The following is a 19262-nucleotide window of genomic DNA, read 5'->3' as shown; positions in this document are numbered from 1 at the left end:
GTAAGTAACTAAAATAGCGTGTTAGAAAATACAAGTGCTAAGGAGAAGAAAACAAAGCAAGAAAGGAAGACAAGAAAAGTTAGCAGTTGTTTTTGATGGGGGCAGTCAGGGTCAGCCTCTCTGGGGAGGCGACAAATGAGGACATGAATAAAGTGCGGAAGTAGAACTTTGGGATATTAGAAGGAAATGCATTCCAGGGAGAAGAATGACGAAGTTCAAAGGCTTCAAGGTGGGACTAGGGTGGCCGTATTCAAGGGACACAGAGTAGAACCTAGGAGAGCAAGAGGAAGTATAGACAGCGATAAGGCTTAGAGAGGAAGTGGGGTCCCATTGCAGAGCCTTGAGGGTCATTGCAAGGATTGTAGCTTTTACTGGGTGTGACGTGCAGAGGCACTGGAGGGTTCTAAGTGGAATGACAAGATCTGACTTTCACTAGAAGCAAGTGAGCATGGAAGCAGAGACACTGATTGGAAACCACCATAGTGATCCAGGCAAGAAACGATGGTGGCTCTTTCCAGGGCCTCTGAGCTTAGCAGGGATGTTGGACTCTCAACCCAAACACCCACAGGCAGTGTGCTAGGCCCGGTGCTGAGGTCCTGGCACAAGCACACAGTAGGAACCCTCTAGATGACTCCAGATCACAATGTACTAGTGAGTTCTGCCAAAGTCCACAGCTGTGTGCAACCCAGAATCTGAGGCAGGTCAGCTGTAGTCCCCGTCCTCTGGCACAGCATGCTGGGTTCAGGGTTGGCCTGCCCTGGCACAGCCTAGGAAGATCCCCAGATACAAGCTTCCCACAGGGGTCAGCTCCAAGTCGGCAGACCTAAAACAGCCACAGCCCACAGAGATGCCCCTGCAGACCAGGAGCCGAGCAGCCACCCTCTGTGGGTCCTTGCACCTGCCTTTCTCACCCTTGACTCCCTTTAGCCAGAGCTCACAGGGCTGGACACTTGATCTTGTCCAGGCAGCACAGCTTTCTCTCTTGCAGGGAGACAGGCCCACCCACCTCCCAGCCCCTACCATCGTCACAGCACAAGCCCTGCCCTTGGTTTGGTGGAAAGCCAGGCTTATCGGAAACTCTGGCTCGGGTGAGCAGGCTCCAAGCAGGACAGCCATTCCTGACTGTTCTGTCTGTTGGGTCCAGGAGTCTCCCCTTTCTCTGGAGCCTTCACATCCTTAGAACCTGTAAAGGGGAAATGGATTTGTTCTGGAATATGAGGTTAGACTCCAGGGTGGGCTCACTGATCCCTGGGTCACTATCACGATCATCATTAAAGCTTTAATTAATTGCACAGCATGGATTTGTTTTTCAGAGTTGGTCACCACCCCAGGAATTTGTAATCTGAGACAGATAGACTTGTTCAAGATACAAGTGATAGAAAAGACTTTGCCAATCTTACGTAGAATTCAGAAGTCCACGGATGGAGACTCTAAGATAAAGACACTGAGTGTATCTTAGATATGCCGCCAAACATATAAACAACAAAGGAAAAAATAGTTAAATTGGACTTCATCAAAATTAAATCTTTTTGTGCCTGAAAGGGCACAAAATAAAAATTTTTAAATAGGTAATAAAATAAAGTAAAAGGGCAACCAACAGAATGGGAGAAAATACTTCCAAGTCATATATCTGATAAAAAAATTTGTACTCAGGATATATAAAGAACTATTACAACTCATTAATAAAAAGACAACTCATTCTTTTTGAAATTCGGCAAAGGATCTGAATACATATTTCTCCAAAGAGGATATACAAATGGCCATTAAGCACATGAGAAGACACTCACTATCATTAGCTGTTGTTGTTTAGTTGCTAAGTCATGTCTGACTCTGCGACCTCATGAACTGTAGCCTGCTAAGTGCCTCTGTTGATGGGATTTCCCAGGCAAGAATACTGGAGTAGGTTGACACTTCCTTCTCTTGGGATCTTCCCAACCCAGGGATCGAAACTCCGTCTCCTGCATTAGCAGGCAGATTCTTTACTACTGAGCCAACAGGGAAATCATTAGGGAAATGCAAATTAAAACCACAAGGAAATACCATTTTATAGCCACTAGGATGGCTACTTTGTTTTTTTTTAAGGAAAATAACAAATGTTGGTGAGGATATGGAGACATTAGTGGTGGGAATATACAATGGTGCAGCTGCTGGAGAAAACAGTGTCTCAGAAAATCAAATGTATTACCACATGACCCAGAAATTCCACTCCTAGGTATATACTCCAAAGAGTTGAAAACAGGTACTCAAACAAATACTTGTACACACATGTTAACAGCAGCACTACCCGCAAGGGGCAAAAGTTAGAAACAACAGGGCTTCCAGTGGGGCGGTGGTTAAGCCTCCAGGCTCCCGATGCAGGGCGTGCAGGTTTGATCCCGCATACCTCCCGGCTCAGGAAAAAAACAAAGGTGGAAACAACCAAAATGTCCCTCCACTGACGAATGGGTAAATGAAATGTATTATTCAGCCATAAAACAGAATGAACTACTGATATATGCTATAACATAAACCTTGAAAACACTCTGCTAAGTGAAAAAAGCCAGACACAAAATAATTCATTTTGTAAGATTCCATTTTATATGAAATGTCCAGAACACGAAATTCTATATATAGGGAGAGAGCAGTTTAGGGGTTGCCAAGGTCTACGGGGTCGCACAGAGTCGGATGCAAGGGCTATGGAGAAAGTGGGAAGAAGGAAGAATGATTGCTAATGGGTATTAAACGACAGAATGATCTCTGTTCGTTTCCAAGGCAAACCATTCAATATCACAGTAATCCAAGTCTATGCCCCAACCAGTAATGCTGAAGAAGCTGAAGTTGAACGGTTCTATGAAGACCTACAAGACCTTTTAGAACTAACACCCAAGAAAAATGTCCTTTTCATTATAGGGGACTGGAATGCAAAAGTAGGAAGTCAAGAACCTGGAGTAACAGGCAAATTTGGCCTTGGAATACAGAATGAAGCAGGGGCAAAGACTAATAGAGTTTTGCCAAGAAAATGCACTGGTCATAACAAACACCCTCTTCCAACAACACAAGAGAAGACTCTATACATGGACATCACCAGATGGTCAACACCAAAATCAGACTGATTATATTCTTTGCAGCCAAAGATGGAGAAGCTCTATACAGTCAGCAAAAACAAGACCAGGAGCTGACTGTGGCTCAGACCATGAACTCCTTATTGCCGAATTGAGACTTAAATTGAAGAAAGTAGGGAAAACCACTAGACCATTCAGGTATGACCTAAATCAAATCCCTTATGATTATATAGTGGAAGTGAGAAATAGATTTAAGGGCCTAGATCTGATAGATAGAGTGCCTGATGAACTATGGAATGAGGTTTGTGACATTGTACAGGAGACAGGGATCAAGACCATCCCCATGGAAAAGAAATGCAAAAAAGCAAAATGGCTGTCTGGGGAGGCCTTACAAATAGCTGTGAAAAGAAGAGAAGTGAAAAGCAAAGGAGAAAAGGAAAGATATAAACATCTGAATGCAGAGTTCCAAAGAATAGCAAGAAGAGATAAGAAAGCCTTCTTCAGAGATCAATGCAAAGAAATAGAGGAAAACAACAGAATGGGAAAGACTAGAGAGCTCTTCAAGAAAATTAGAGATACCAAGGGAACATTTCATGCAAAGATGGGCTCAATAAAGGACAGAAATGGTATGGACCTAACAGAAGCGGAAGATATTAAGAAGAGATGGCAAGAATACACAGAAGAACTGTACAAAAAAGATCTTCATGACCCAGATAACCACGATGGTGTGATCACTCACCTAGAGCCAGACATCCTAGAATGTGAAGTCAAGTGGGCCTTAGAAAGCATCACTGAGAATAAAGCTAGTGGAGGTGATAGAATTCCAGTTGAGCTATTCCAAATCCTGAAAGATGATGCTGTGAAAGTGCTTCACTCAATATGCCAGCAAATTTGGAAAACTCAGCAGTGGCCACAGGACTGGAAAAGGTCAGTTTTCATTCCAATCCCAAAGAAAGGCAATGCCAAAGAATGCTCAAACTACCGCACAATTGCACTCATCTCACACGCTAGTAAAGTAATGCTCAAAATTCTCCAAGCCAGGCTTCAGCAATATGTGAACTGTGAACTTCCTGATGTTCAAGCTGGTTTTAGAAAAGGCAGAGGAACCAGAGATCAAATTGCCAACATCTTCTGGATCATGGAAAAAGCAAGAGAGTTCCAGAAAAACATCTATTTCTGCTTTATTGACTATGCCAAAGCCTTTGACTGTGTGGATCACAATAAACTGTGGAAAATTCTGAAAGAGATGGGAATTTACCACCTGATCTGCCTCTTGAGAAATCTGTATGCAGGTCAGGAAGCAACAGTTAGAACTGGACATGGAACAACAGACTGGTTCCAAATAGGAAAAGGAGTACGTCAAGGCTGTATATTGTCACCCTGTTTATTTAACTTATATGCAGAGTACATCATGAGAAACGCTGGACTGGAGGAAGCACAAGCTGGAATCAAGATTGCGGGGAGAAATCTCAATAACCTCAGATATGCAGATGACACCACCCTTATGGCAGAAAGTGAAGAGGAACTAAAAAGCCTCTTGATGAAGGTGAAAGTGGAGAGTGAAAAAGTTGGCTTAAAGCTCAACATTCAGAAGACGAAGATCATGGCATCCGGTCCCATCACTTCATGGGAAATAGATGGAGAAACAGTGGAAACAGTGTCAGACTTTATTTGGGGGGCTCCAAAATCACTGCAGATGGTGACTGCAGCCATGAAATTAAAAGACGCTTACTCCTTGGAAGGAAAGTTATGACCAACCTAGATAGCATATTCAAAAGCAGAGACATTACTTTGCCAACAAAGGTTCGTCTAGTCAAGGCTATGGTTTTTCCTGTGGTCATATATCGATGTGAGAGTTGGACTGTGAAGAAGGCTGAGCGCCGAAGAATTCATGCTTTTGAACTATGGTGTTGGAGAAGACTCTTGAGAGTCCCTTGGACTGCAAGGAGATCCAACCAGTCCATTCTGAAGGAGATCAGCCCTGGGATTTCTTTGGAAGGAATGATGCTAAAGCTGAAACTCCAGTACTTTGGCCACCTCATGGGAAGAGTTGACTCATTGGAAAAGACTCTGATGCTGGGAGGGATTGGGGGCAAGAGGAGAAGGGGACGACAGAGGATGAGATGGCTGGATGGCATCACTGACTCGATGGACATGAGTCTGAGTGAACTCTGGGAGTTGGTGATGGACAGGGAGGCCTGGCGTGCTGCGATTCATGGGGTCGCAAAGAGTCAGGGGGGTGGGGGGGGGTGAGGGGGTGGGGGGTGAACAGGCTCTGGTTTGTTGCCTCCATCTTGGTCTGAGTTGAAAGAATGGACAGCTGGCGGCATGGAGCAGGAGCCCTCTCCAAGTAGTTGGAGCCAAAAGGGGAAGATTTGCCAGGTAGATGCAAGAATGTCTCATGATGCCTGAGGGCAGGCAGTGAAGGACCCAAGGAGTGAAAACAGGAAGGGAAAGTTGTCTGGAACCAAGGTAGCCTCTCTCCCAGTTTCCTTCCTGTCTCTGCTTCCTGCTCCTCTGCCCTACAAGTCGGGGGCGCTGCTCTCTGTCTCTCTTTATGTGCGAACCCTCATGACTGCCGAAAAAGGCTCTATCCTTGAAGAGGTCCACACCAGCTAATAGCTGATGCTGACATGCCATGCTCTGATTCTAGGAGACACAATATGACTGAACCGAATCCAGCTTCTGGATTGATTCCCCCAGATCATATTCACCCATAGTCTGATCACTTGGAGCTCAGAAGAGCCTCTGCGAAGGGTGGAACAAGCAGGTCTGAAGCTCACTTTTCTCTGCTTCTCTATGTGCATCGGCTTTGTCCCCTCGCTACAAGCTGGTGTTTTCCGTGTGGCTGCCAGCAGCTCCAGGCCTCAGAGAAGGAAAGATTCATCTGCTTCCAGCCTGAAGACCCCAGAGAAGATTTCTGTCTAGTCCAGTTTAGGTCATGGGAGGTTCCTGAGGTCAGTGGAGATCCAGAGGATGGGCAAGAATTCAGCAAGGTGCTCCCTCCATAGATGTGTGAATGGGGTAGGGATGGCTCCCAGGAAGAGGGTGGGATCCAGAACTACAGGATCTCCTATAGGGTTTGTGAAAGTTGGAGGTTGGGAGAGGATAGGACCTCCCGCCTATCTGGTCAATATGTGAGGGCACCTTGGAGGAAGGCAGGAGTTGAGGGGTGTTTCCGTGATGGAAGATTACATCAGGTGCCTTGAAAGCTGTGAAGTCACTAGAACAAGGCCTTGGGAACCATCTCAACAGATTCTGATAATCAGGGCAGCCTCTAGGGAAGCCTTCACCAATAAAGCACCCTAACACACGTGCCTGGTAAGAACCCAGCACATGCTCAGTACTTCCATATCCAAGAGCACCTCCATAAATGAGTTCCTCTCCCCGTTTTTTAGATAAGGGAAACCAAGACTCTGAAAGGCAAAGTCTTACCCATCCCGATGGAGGAGGGTTCACTGGAGGGTTTCTGATTCCGTCTGAGACTCCACCCATTGTCCTGTCCTGCCTCACCCTTTGCAGACCTCTGAGACGGTGGGAGGGGTCACGGCTGGGGCTGGGTGTGGGGCCTGAATGTGTGCAGCCAGATGGGAGCAGCCCAGACCTCAGGAACTCCCATTACAGAACATGCAGCCATAACTAGGCTGCTTGAAGCCCCCTGTGGGAGCCGCTGGGGCGGGAGGCAGGCGGAGTATTTGTGTGTCTGGGAGGTCACATCCTCCAAATAAACACATCTGTGAGCGAACTGGGGCACCTCCCTGTGACTGTGGCCATTTGTTTCTGAGCAGTAAACTGTGGCTGACCTGGAGACTGGCAGATGCTTCCAGGAAAGAATCTCGTCTAATGCTCCACCAGCTCCGAGATGCCTGCCCCTTGGGCCTCCCCTAGCCCCCGACTCCGGATGTGGGGGCCCTTCTGTGGTCACCAACTCTGAGGTGACAGGCCTGGAAGTGGTCAGTTTGTTCTAGGGAAGTCCTGAGGGAAATGCAACCACTGTTTACATGTCCTTGTAGGGCTCAGCTTTAGGGCAGATGTGTCCTGCAAACCCCAGAGATGACAGAGAAAGGAAGATTTCCACCCGATATGACTAGAGTCTTCTAGTGGTTGGAGATGTCTCTGGAACAGATGTGGGTCACTCTGAGATTGAGTGGGCTCCCTGTCGTTAGAAGTGTGCCAGTTAAGCCTGAATGTCTGTGGAGGACAGACCAGGAGTGAATTGCAGTCGCTTTGGTGGACTAGGCTAGGTGACTTTCAAAGTCCTCTTCCAGGCCTGACTTCATGGTTTCTGTACTCCTCCTCTTCCAAGCTTTGTTTTCATTCCATTTCTTTTGTTTTAGGAAATACTTCTGTGATGAACATTGCCGTTTGCTTCTCAGCATCCTTCCCACTCTCCCAGCATTCCAGAACAGCTGCCATGCAGTTCTGATGGGACTGACCCCACCTCCAGCACAGGAGGAGGCCCTGGTTGGCCTCAGCCAATCAGCATGACCCCATCTCTTGCCACAAGGATGGGTTGCTGGGCGGGCAGGAACTGAAGACAAACAGGAAAACTGACGCAAATAAGAAAACACCAGGGCAGAGTATTCCCCCACACCCAGGTTTGGTTCAGGTGTGGGGTGGGCACGGGACCTCAGCAGGATAAACCGAGTGCAGTCAAGGACTGTGGTGTGATGGCTGTGGGAAGGACCCCTCCCTGTCCCCCGTGGGCATGACTGCAGAAGCACACACACTGTAACAGGTGCATTCAGCGCCCTTCCCGTATTCTCTGTCCCATTTCCAGTTGCCAGCATTTGATTTCTTTTTTTTTTTTCAGCCTCAGGCTTTTTCTGGCTGCTGGAGCCCACTCTGCCTGATCCTAGGACAGGCCAGAAGTAGCTGGGCCACTTGGTGGGATAACTGTGCAGGGTCTACATGGTTCCCAAAATTCCTCTGTGAGATTGCAGTCTAGTTTTCCAAAGATAATTTTCTCAATAACTCTTTATGGACTGTTTGTCTTTTCTATCTCAGTTTCCCATTTTCCTACTAGTGTTTTGTGGGATATCTTCCCAAATATATTGCTTATTCTCATATCCTCATCCTAGGATCTGGGGCAGGGGGTGGAGCTCTAGATTAAGGCACCTAGATTGTTGCTGACAGCCATCCCAAGGCTACTTGGGAACCAGGGTTAGGCTGAGACGACGACATGGAAGAAGGCAGCACAGGACAATGAAAAGTGGGACCTTGGGGACATTGATAAGCTGCTGGATCCGCCAATGCTTGAAGTCTGCCTTCCTTCTAGACACTGCATTTTTGTGATCAAATTCCCTTTCTAGTTTAATCAACTGGCTGCAGTTGATTTTCCACTACTTGCAGCCAAAAGCATAGAGAGTGATGTGATTCACAATGTGCAGAAACTGAAGCATAGCCTTGCAGGTCGGGGTGACGGGCAGTGAAAGTTTGTTAGTGAGACAGGGAGAGGTAGCCTGCTATGGGAGACAGAGGAGATGGAAATAGTTAAACTTGCAGATCTGCCACTTAGCATTTTACTGGATCAAACACTGACTTTCCCTCTCTAAGGCACAGTTTTCTTATCCATAAAATGAGTGATGTTCACAGTCTATCAGGGTTGTGAGTTTTGAAAAAAAAAAAAAAAACACTTGAAAAATAATTAGCCTGTAGCAAATGGTCAATAAATGATAGTTATCATTGATAATAGAAGGAAAAGAAGAGGATAAAGAGAGAAAGAGAATTTATTTTGTGCCTAGTTAACAGAAATTCAGAATTAGGGGAACAGGAAATGGTCCAGGCTGATTGGAGAGGGACTATTTTGGGATGCAAGGAGTAGCTGACAGCACTTTCTCAGCATCAGGCACTGTTCTGAGCCCTTTTCACTTATAAATTCATTTAGTCTTATCAAAAACTCCATGAGGCACATACTATTATTACCATCACTCACCACTTTACAGAGAAGGAAACTGAGGCACAGAGAAGTTGAGTAACTTTCCCAAGGTCACACAGTATGTGGCAGAGTTGGTTGGGAAGCCAAGTTGTCTGAATACAGAGCCCACACTCCTAACCTCAATGCTCCATTGACTCTTTTCAGCCCCAACATAAGGGAAATGCTACAGATGCTGAGTAGCTTTGATGACAGGACAAGGCATCTGGGCTCTGCTCATAGGCAGTAAAGCTCTGCTAGCACAGGCCCAGGGACAGTAAGAGCATTGCATAAACCTCTGCTAATTGTTTAAATTGTTATTGAGTCATCCCTGGAACCAGACTTTCATCCCATCCATCCCATGGGAACAAAACCTCCAGTGCATTTTCCAAAAGGGAAACCAGGGACCTGGGAAGCTGTTCTTAACCCCAGTGAGAGATAAGAGATGATGTAAGAGAAAGAATGAAAGATAAAGTAAGAAAAACTTCCAAGTGCTTGTGAGACCCTAAACTGTGCTCTCCTAAGACGTTGGGAAACATCCTTTTCCAAAGAAGGCAAACTTTCACCAGTCTTAGGATGGTTTTGGGCCTGAAGGAGTGCCACAAGACCCTTCCAAAATGAACCCTAGCAGGGACTTCCCTGGAGGTCCAGTTGTTAAGACTCCACTCTTCCAGGGCAGGGGGTGCAGGTTCGATCCCTGGTTGGGGAACTATTAATAAGATCCAACATGCCTCGCAGCATGGCCAAAAAAAAAAAAAAAGAACCCCAGCAAAGGAGATAATTGTTCTTTCAAGTTTCATGTCACATAGCCCTTCACCCAAAGACCTAAAAAGTTATTGCAAAGATACTTTAAAGCTACAAAATAAATGCATCACACTTCACAGAGATAAGATGATATATAAGTGAATCAGGAACTTGGAAGAATCTTTAGGAAACCCAACACAGATGATGGGCTCTGATGGGAGGAGGGAAAGCGTGGCACAGGGTACCCGTGGCTGTGATAGGTATGCTACATCCAGGGCAAGGCATCGCAACTCAGCTAGAGTTCAGGAAGGGGACTGGGGCTGGAGCTATGACTTGGGGAGGCCTTTCGATCCCTACTGAGAGTGAGAACAATTCAGGATGGTATCACCCAGGGAGAAGTTGCTCTGGGTAGAGTAAAAAGAGATCAGGGTAAAGGAGATCAGAGGCTGGGCAGACAGAGGTTATTCTCTTCAATGACCAATTATCTAATTTCTTCATTGCGTCCCTGACTTCACCTTCTTTCTTGGTTTCTCTATCACTATCATGCCCCCACCCCCCAGAAGGTTTTCTACAAGACATTGTTTGTTAGGAAGGTGAGCGTGGAGGTACCAAACAGGGACTCGAGAAATACTTGGCTCCAATCTGTTCCTGGAGTCTTGCTCTCTTTGCCCCTCCCTCCTATCCTGCCATTTGGGCCATTTTCCCAGGGTAAGCCATAGCCACACAGGACCTTGCTCTGAGGCCTCCAGCTCATGAATGTTGAGCCAGTTCCCCTCCCTTCCTGACAGGTTCCAGCCTTCAAAGTCCTAAGGTCTAGATTGTTAAGGGCAGGGGGTTGGAAATGAGATCCTGACCCACGGGCACTGCGAGAAAGACTGGGAGCAAAGGGTCTTTTCTCCCTTTGCTTTCTCCTGGAGTCACAGCAGCCCTGACTTCACATCCCCAAGGAGATCAAATCTCCATCCCTGAGAAAAGAAGCAGGGGTAAGGGTTGGGGGAGTTGGAATTTCTGGTTGAAACTGGTGGGTGGAACACTGACATTAGCATTCACTCCATCCCACCAAAATGACCATGAAAGGGTCAAGATATAAACCCACAAAACTAATGGGACTATGAGAGGGGATTATGCGACATACTTTTCCAGGCTGGAAAGCTGATGGGAGTGTAACTTATGTAGCAGACCAGAGAGAGCTGAACCACAAGCGGGCAGGTAGGGAGACATGAAGCAAGCTGATCTACATTGCAGAACCCTTCAAGGCTTGGAAATAAAAAACATCCCTTTTCTCTGGAAGTGGGTATGAAGGGGAAGCCAAAACGAGGAATGATTAGTCAAAAGTCTATTTAATTATCCAACTGATTTAAACACTTACGCCAACACAAAAACCCTCAGGCAAATATTTATAGCAGCTTCATTTATAAATCCCCCAAATGAAGCAACCAAGATTTCTTCAATAGGTGAATGGATAAACACACAAAATTGTATATACATACAATTATATATTATTCAATGATAAAAAGAAGTGAGCTACGAAGCTGAGAAAAAACATGAATGAATCTTAAACACATATTGCTAACAGAAAGAAGCCAGTTTGAAAAGGCTACATACTGTATGATTCCAAGTATTAATATGTGACATTCTGGAGAAGGAAAATCTGTAGAGAAAGTAATTGCCACTGATTGCCAGGAAATAGGGGGGGTTGAATTGGTAGATCATTGGGGAATTTTTAAGGACTTTGAAACTGTTCTATATGTTGTTGTAATGGTGCCTTTGTCAAAATCCATAGAACTTTATAGCACAATGAAATTTAACATTGCAAATTTTTAAAAAACACTTAGGTGATTTTCATCTAGGATGGGATATCTATCCCAGGATGGAATGTATAATATGATGAAATGATCTGCTGCTGCTGCTAAGTCACATCAGTCGTGTCCGACTCTGTGTGACCCCATAGACGGCAGTCCACCAGGCTCCCCCGTCCCAGGGATTCTCCAGGCAAGAACACTGGAGTGGGTTACCATTTCCTTCTCCAATGCATGAAAGTGAAAAGTGAAAGTGAAGTCGCTCAGTCTTGTCCAACTCCTAGTGACCCCGTGGACTGCAGCCCACCAGGCTCCTCCATCCATGGGATTTTCCAGGCAAGAGTACTGGAGTGGGGTGCCATTGCCTTCTCCATGAAATGATCTAACTTCATTGCAAATGTATGAATGAGGCTGATTGAAGGAGACGGGGGAAAAGTTGCTGACCTGAGTAACTTTGGAGATGAAATAAGAGTAGAAGCAAAAGAAACTGTGCATAATCACTATTTTCTAGTTGTACTCTAATTCTTTCGCATGACTTTACAGATTAACAGTTCTGATGATCTATACATGTGTAGTGGAAGTGAGTGAGTAGGTAAATGAACAGGTAAATGGTCATGGTTTCTCACTGTTGGAGTGGGAGGTTACAAATGAGTGAGAAGAGGCTAGGATGATCCACTTCTTAATGGATTAGAGTGGAAGGGGAAGGAAATGGGATGAATTTATGTTTAACTTAATATACATACCATATAGATGGTTACATACAGAACTATTTATAGATGTGTGTGTGTATGTGTGTGTGTGTATGTGTGTGTGTGTGTGGTTTAGTATTTACACACACAATTTTTCTTTTGTCAGCTGAGCAGGCCTAGAAGCTACAACATCCCAATATCAGTGAGCATATCCAGCACCCAGATCTTGTTTTCCAATACCCCTCTCCAACAAAAGGAACCAGGACTCCTTGGAAAAATGGATGGTTCTAGAGTTGGGGAAGGAAATATACAAACAAGCCGGGGATCAAAAAGTAGGAAAGTGCTCACACATACACAACGCACACACAATGGTGAGGGCATATCCAAGAGCAAGGATGACAGCTGGAAAAGCTCCTAACAGCCGAAGTTGGAACAATTTGAGCAACTAAAGTAATATTGGATTATAACTCAAAGTATAAAATAAATGCTCCTGAATTCACACTGATACAAATAAGGACTAAATAAATAATCAGAGAAGACTACTCAAATCTCCTGTACAGAAGAATTCCAAATAATTTATGCACATTGTTGCCCTCAAGAAGTAGAGCATAACACCCAGTCCTTAAATATGGGTTGTGCATAGTGACTTCCTTCCAAAGATTACAGGGTTGGGAGTGGATGGACAGATTCACTTTAGAAGGGAGAAACCTGACAGTCGGTGGTGTCTCAGTCAGGTAATCAAAGTTAATATCATTGGTGATAAGCCATGTTGATATCATGTCCTTTGGATACAATATGATGAGAATGGTGCTGTGCCTCTGTGGTCTTTCTCTTCAAAACATGTAACCCAAGTGTCATCACCAAAGAAATATCATAGAAATCCCAAGTGAAAGACATTTTACAAAATACCTGAAAAGTATTTCTCAAAACTGAAGATAATAATAAAAAACACAAAAAGTGTGAGAAATTGTCATAGCTAAGAGGAGCCTAAGGAGACATGACTACTAGATAGAAAGTTTATTTTTTAAACCCATGGAAACAATAAATGTTAGATAATGCTAGCTAGAACACAGAACACCTTGAAGAGTCTACTCAAATAAAATATAGGCAGGAGGGATAAGTTGGGAATTGGGATTGACATATACACACTACTATAAAATGGATAACTAATAAGAACCTGCTGTATAGCACTAGGAACTCAGTACTCTGTAAAGACGTACATGGGCATGGAATCTAAAAAAGAGTGACTATATGTATATGTATAACTGATTCACTTTGCTGTACAGCAGGAACTAACACAACCTTGTAAATCAACTATATTCCAATGCTGCTGCTGCTGCCAAGTCGCTCCAGGCGTGTCCGACTCCGTGCGACCCCATAGACGGCAGCCCACCAGGCTCCCCCATCCCTGGGATTCTCCAGGCAAGAACACTGGAGTGGGTTGCCATTTCCTTCTCCAGTGAGTGAAAGGGAAAAGTGAAAGGGAAGTCGCTCAGTCATGTCTGACTCTTAGTGACCCCATGGACTGCAGACTACCAGGCTCCTCCATCCATGGGATTTTCCAGGCAAGAGTGCTAGAGTGGGGTGCCATTGCCTTCTCCAATATTCCAATAGAAACTAGTTAAAATAAAATGTATAGAAATACTTTTTGATAGGAATTTTTCATTCAAATTCATTCATTATAAATACAGACTGAGGATAATAAAGCTGGATCTTTGGATGAACAAATGACAGAAAAGTATACATTTTAGTAAAATCTTATTTTAGGGTGACAAAATAATCTCATCAAATTCTTATTAAAAGAAGATGATTAGAAACTAGTGTGAATTATATCTTATCTAGTATCACCACTTCTAATTTAAAAATTTAAGCCTACAAATAATATGAAAAGACATTAGATGTTATTCTTGTTGAGTATTAAAACACTGGGGGAAAATGAAAATTTCCTCATGGAATAAACTCATAATGTTTTATGCCCCCAAAAGTCTAAAAAGCAGTTTAATCCCAGACCCATTCCCTGCCTCACCAGACAGGTGGTAAACTGTTCTGCACCTCAGCAGAAACCTGAAGCTTCACTATCTGAAGATAAAATAAGGATTTCCAGACAGGAAGAGAGCAGACATAGATGAGTATGGAGTATTTAAAATAGGGATGAAATGGAAATTTACTTATTAGATGTTGAACTTCTAGGCTTCTTCTCCCACTCAAATCCCAAAGTACTAGTAGTGAGGTCCAGCAAGGACTGGATAAGAAGTCTCCCCTCAAAAATGTTGGCCCAATTACCCTAGAAAGAAGCACACCCTCCCCTCCCCCACATCCCCAAACACAAACACAGACAGAGTGTACAGTCAGATTCTGGTGTCTTCCTCAGACAAGAAGGCAAACAAGAATCCCCTGTTGTTAGGGGAGAGCCTCTACTAAGAAATAAAAGCACTTTGGAAAAAAACAGAGGGTTGCAGGGAGAGGAACACTTCAGGAAAAAACTGTCATGAATATCTTCAGAGAGATGGGAAGAATTTTTCTATACATGAAACAAAAAGAAGGAACTATTAAAAAGAACATGTAGAGAACAAAAATGAACTCTTAGAAGTTAAACATATAATAATAACAGAAGCTCAGTACATTAATAAAATAAAAAGACACGTCAAAGATTGAGAGAAAATATCTGCAAAACACAATTTGATAGAGGCTTATGTCTAAAATATACAAAAAATTCTTAAAACTGAACAATAAAAAAACCAACCAACTAAAAAATAGGCAAAAGATGTGAACAGATACCTTCTCAAAGAAGATATATTGATGGCAAATAAACATATGAAAAGATGCTCAAAATTATATGTCAGTGACTTACAAATTAAAATAGTGAGATACCGCTATACACCTTGGAGAAGGAAATGGCAGCCCACTCCAGTACTCTTGCCTGGAAAATCCCATGGATGGAGGAACTGGTGGGCTACAGTCCATGGGGTTGCAGAGTCGGACGTGACTGAGAGACTTCACTTTCACTTTTCTCTCACTATACACCTATTAGAATATCTGAAAGCCTGATCACACCAAATGCTGGTGAAGATGCGAAATGACAGGAACTCTTATTTATTGCTGGTGGGAATGCAAAATGGTACAGCCACTTTGGAAGACAGTCTGAAATTTCTCACAAAACTGAGTATAGATTTACCATACAATCCAGAGATGGTGCTCCTTGCTATTCACTTAAATGAGTTGAAAACCTAAGTCCACACAAAAACCTACACACAAAGGTTTACAGCAACTTTATTCAGAGTTGCCAAAAGCTAGCATCAACCAAGATGCCCTTCAGTAGATGAATTAAAAAGTATCATTACAGCCCAGTCTCTCAGCTCCTTCACAGTAGCTGTCTCTTTGGCCTTTTTACGTCTTCATTTCCAGGACTTGAATTTACTGCCATGCCCTGAAGAAGGGAAGCTCTTTGTGGGAGGACTCAACTTCAGCCCTGATGGGCGCGCTCTGGAAGATCATTTCAGCAGCTTCTGACCTGTTTCTGGGGTGGTCAAGGTCAAAGACTGGAAGACACAGCTATCCCAGGGTTTTGGTTTCACCACCTTCAACAGTCCAGAGTGTGCCTCCGATGCTATGAGAGCCTTGAATGGAAAGTCTCTGATAATTGTCAGATCCATGTAGACCACTCGGGCAAGTTGGCCTCAGGGAACAAGAGGAGGTGACTTTGAGCCTGTGGGTGTGGTCACAGTTACTCTAGAGCAGGTGGGGACCGGGACTATGGAAGTGACAGGTGTAACAATTGACCTGGAGGATATGGATATGGACATGGAAGATCCAGAGACTATGGTGGCAGAAGTCAGGGTGGTTATGACCACTATTTAGGAGGAAATTACAGGGACAATTATGACAACTGAGATGCATGCACATCCCGTGTAGATACACAAGGAATAAAACTTCTGATCCAGGACCATCCTTCCAAATGGCTGTATTTATAAAGATTTTTGGAGCTGCACGGAAACATCTGTTTTTAGTACATCTACCTCTTTTTTCAATTGAGCTCCCAAGGTAGCTTGTTAAAGACCTTTCAGAAAGCTCCATGTGTTTAAAAAATTTTTTTTCTCCTGTTTAAAGAAAAATTCTGAGACATTTGTAGAGTCTGGGTATTTTTTTCCTTTTTTACCACTTTTTCAGTTCAGGCTCCCAGGATTATTTGGTTCTGACCAAAAAAAAATAAAAGTTTAACTAGATGGATTGTTTTAAATAAAGTACATCTAGGAACATTTTTTAAAAACCTGTACACAATTTTTAATCATTGTTGGGAAATAATTTCCAACGGTTAACTATAAGAAATCAAGAACATGACTGAAATGTGAAGTGAAGTACTAGTCACTCAGTCGTGTCTGACACTTTGCCACCCCATGGACTGTTATAGCCTGCCAGGCTCCTCTGTGCTTGGAATTCTCCAGGCAAGAATACTGGAATGGGTTGCCATTCTCTTCTCCAGGGGATCTTCCCAATCCAGGGATCGAACCTAGGTCTCCTGCACTGCAGGCAGATTCTTCACCATCTGAGCTACCAGGGAAGGCCAAGAACATGATTACTTAGAGGTTTTTTCACTTCAGCACTCTGTCTGATTATATGGAAGTTTCTTTTTTTGTTTGTTCGGCTGTGCTGCATGGATTGCAGGATTTTAGTTCCCTGACCAGGGATTGAACCTGGGCCACAGCAGTGAGAGACGGAATTCGTAACCCCTAGGCTGCTGGGAAACTCCCTCATTTTTTTCTTAATACTGAAAATAAAAAATGTTCTGTTGTGTCTCACGTAACATTTAGGATATCCTTCACCAGGATGATTAAAAAGATGAAACCTGAAAACAAAACAAAAATAACAACACAAGCAAGTTATTTTGAAATATGCAAGTAAATACCAGAATTGTTTAAAGAATTGAAAACGGTTGCCTCTGGGGAAAAATTAATAGTGAGGATGGGGTGGAAAACTAGTTTTTGTTGTAATGACAGAAGGATTTGCCTCTTAAGCCGTGTTAGTGGCTCCCTGTGATAAAAATTAAAAAATTAAAATTAAAAAAAAAATGACTGTAGAGAAAGGAAGAGGTACAGATAGACTGAGCACCAACTCGGAGTCAGTGTCGTTCCAGACCTGTTCTCATGCTTTGTCTCATGCAAACCCCGTCTGACATAAAGGCATCTACCACTTTCCTATGATCCAGATGAGGAAACAGAGGCCCAGAGACGCCAAGAGCCTGCCTGGGGACACACGTCTAAGGGCTGCTCAATCTGTGCATTCCTCTGTTTCCACCACTTTCAGCAGCTCCTACCAGCACATTATTATCATTTTCTCTGGGTTAGTTCCTCTACGGAGAAAAGGTCTTCCCCCAAAGCCTTCCTCCAGCCTCTGCTGACTTGGGGACAGAACTTTGTCAGTGACTTGATACAATCCAGATGGAAGGTTCCACTTGGCTCCCAAAGCATGCCTTTTGGGAACACTGAGATTTGCGGATAAGCCTTGGGATGTGAGTGGAGAACAAGTAAATAGGAGGGGATGGAATATGAAGGCTGAGAGAAGGACAGTCACTCGGGGATGCGTGTGAGCCTGACGGAGCAGCTCCTCCACAGCTGTCAGGCCCACGGCCAGGCTTTGGGGCTCGGCCACCAGCCCAGAATCTTAGAGTCACAGACACATGCGCTCCACCCATTCACAAATTCCGGAAACGCTTTTGAAGACCCAGGGGCAGGCAGTGGGGTGGGAGCTAGGGTATGGTGTTGAATCAGACACAGACCTCTGCCTTGAAAGGTTCATAGACTAGCAAATGAGACAGAAACATGTACAGATGGATAGCCAAATATTTATGATCCAGTGGGATCATAAATAAACATTACAGGGACAGAGTACAGGAAGAAGACAAAAGAAGAGTCCTTGTTATGGAGGAACTGACATAGGGCTGGGTCGTGATAAATGAACAGACGCATGCCAGCAAAAGAAGTTGGGAGGGGCCCCCTAGGCAGAGAAAAGAGCAGGTGCAAAGGCAGAGCAGCTCGAATGGATGGTGAATCACAGAAGCACGATGAAAGGAGCTCTCACGGCTCTTTGGAGCAGCCCCGTGGAGCTCGGAGGAGCTGTGTCCTGAGATATGGCATTCATTCCTGGTCACTCTCCTTCCTTGTGCTGTGACCTAAACAAAGTCATCTTGCCTCTCTGAGCCTCAGTTTCTTCCTATATTATAATGGGGATGGTTTATTTTGATTTTTTAACAACATGAAAATAATATATTACACTGTAGGGTTTTTTTGTAATTAAAAAAATGTTATGCCCATTATGTCATGGAAAACAAGGTTCTTGCTCCAGTCCTTTCTACCACTGACTCATTGCCTCAAGGAAACCTCGTTTAACCATTTATCTTATTATTTAGGTGATAAGCCTCTGAAACACTAAATAAAATGCTGATGGTTCCATTTATTTTTTAAAATATATGTTTATCTTATTTATTTGGCTGTGCCGCGTCTCAGTTGCAGCAAGAACATGGGATCTTCACCCTGCAGCTGTGGCGTGTGGAATCTTTAGTTGTAATGTGTGGATTCTTAGCCAGCATGTTGCCTGACCAGGGAACTAGAACCCAGGCCCCCTGCATTGAGAATGCAGAGTTTTAGCCACCAGGGAAGTCCTGTGGTTCCATTTGTTGATTTACGGACTTTAGGTAACCTATGGATTCCCTGGTATGACAAACAAAAATTTAGTTCACAAAACATCCTCCTTTTTCTCTTCCTCCGTTTCATCACCTGCCTGTGAATCTGTCCAGTCTATGTCTTCTGTTTACCTCTGAACATTTAAAGAATGTACTTACACTTCTATCCCTTGTTTTATCAACTCTAGTCAATATCTCAACAATCTTGAATGAGAATGAAGCTATTAACACACCTACTTTTTATTTCACTTCCCCATCTCTAACACAAGTATTCCGCTGACTATGCATTTATTTTTATATTGTCAAAAATGTTAACATTGGCATTCTATCTTCAGTCATCACTAAGTTTCTATGCTCTGTAAATTGTTTCTAAAAGTCAAAAATAGTGTTTACATTCTT

The 19262-nt window shown here is 43.9% G+C and overlaps 1 pseudogene; it reads left to right on the top strand.

The window, feature by feature from the left end:
- Nucleotides 1-205: 205 nt before the first annotated feature.
- On the top strand, nt 206-16224 carry LOC147342846 (RNA-binding protein 3 pseudogene; annotated as a pseudogene).
- Nucleotides 16225-19262: the final 3038 nt, after the last annotated feature.

Source organism: Bos grunniens, chromosome 28, assembly GCF_055505025.1.
Source record: "Bos grunniens cultivar Pamir isolate PY7600 chromosome 28, Bosgru_T2T1.0, whole genome shotgun sequence".
NCBI classification, from domain to species: domain Eukaryota; kingdom Metazoa; phylum Chordata; class Mammalia; order Artiodactyla; family Bovidae; genus Bos; species Bos grunniens.
Note: the sequence above shows the minus strand (reverse complement) of the source record. Positions and strands in the feature narration are given on the sequence as shown.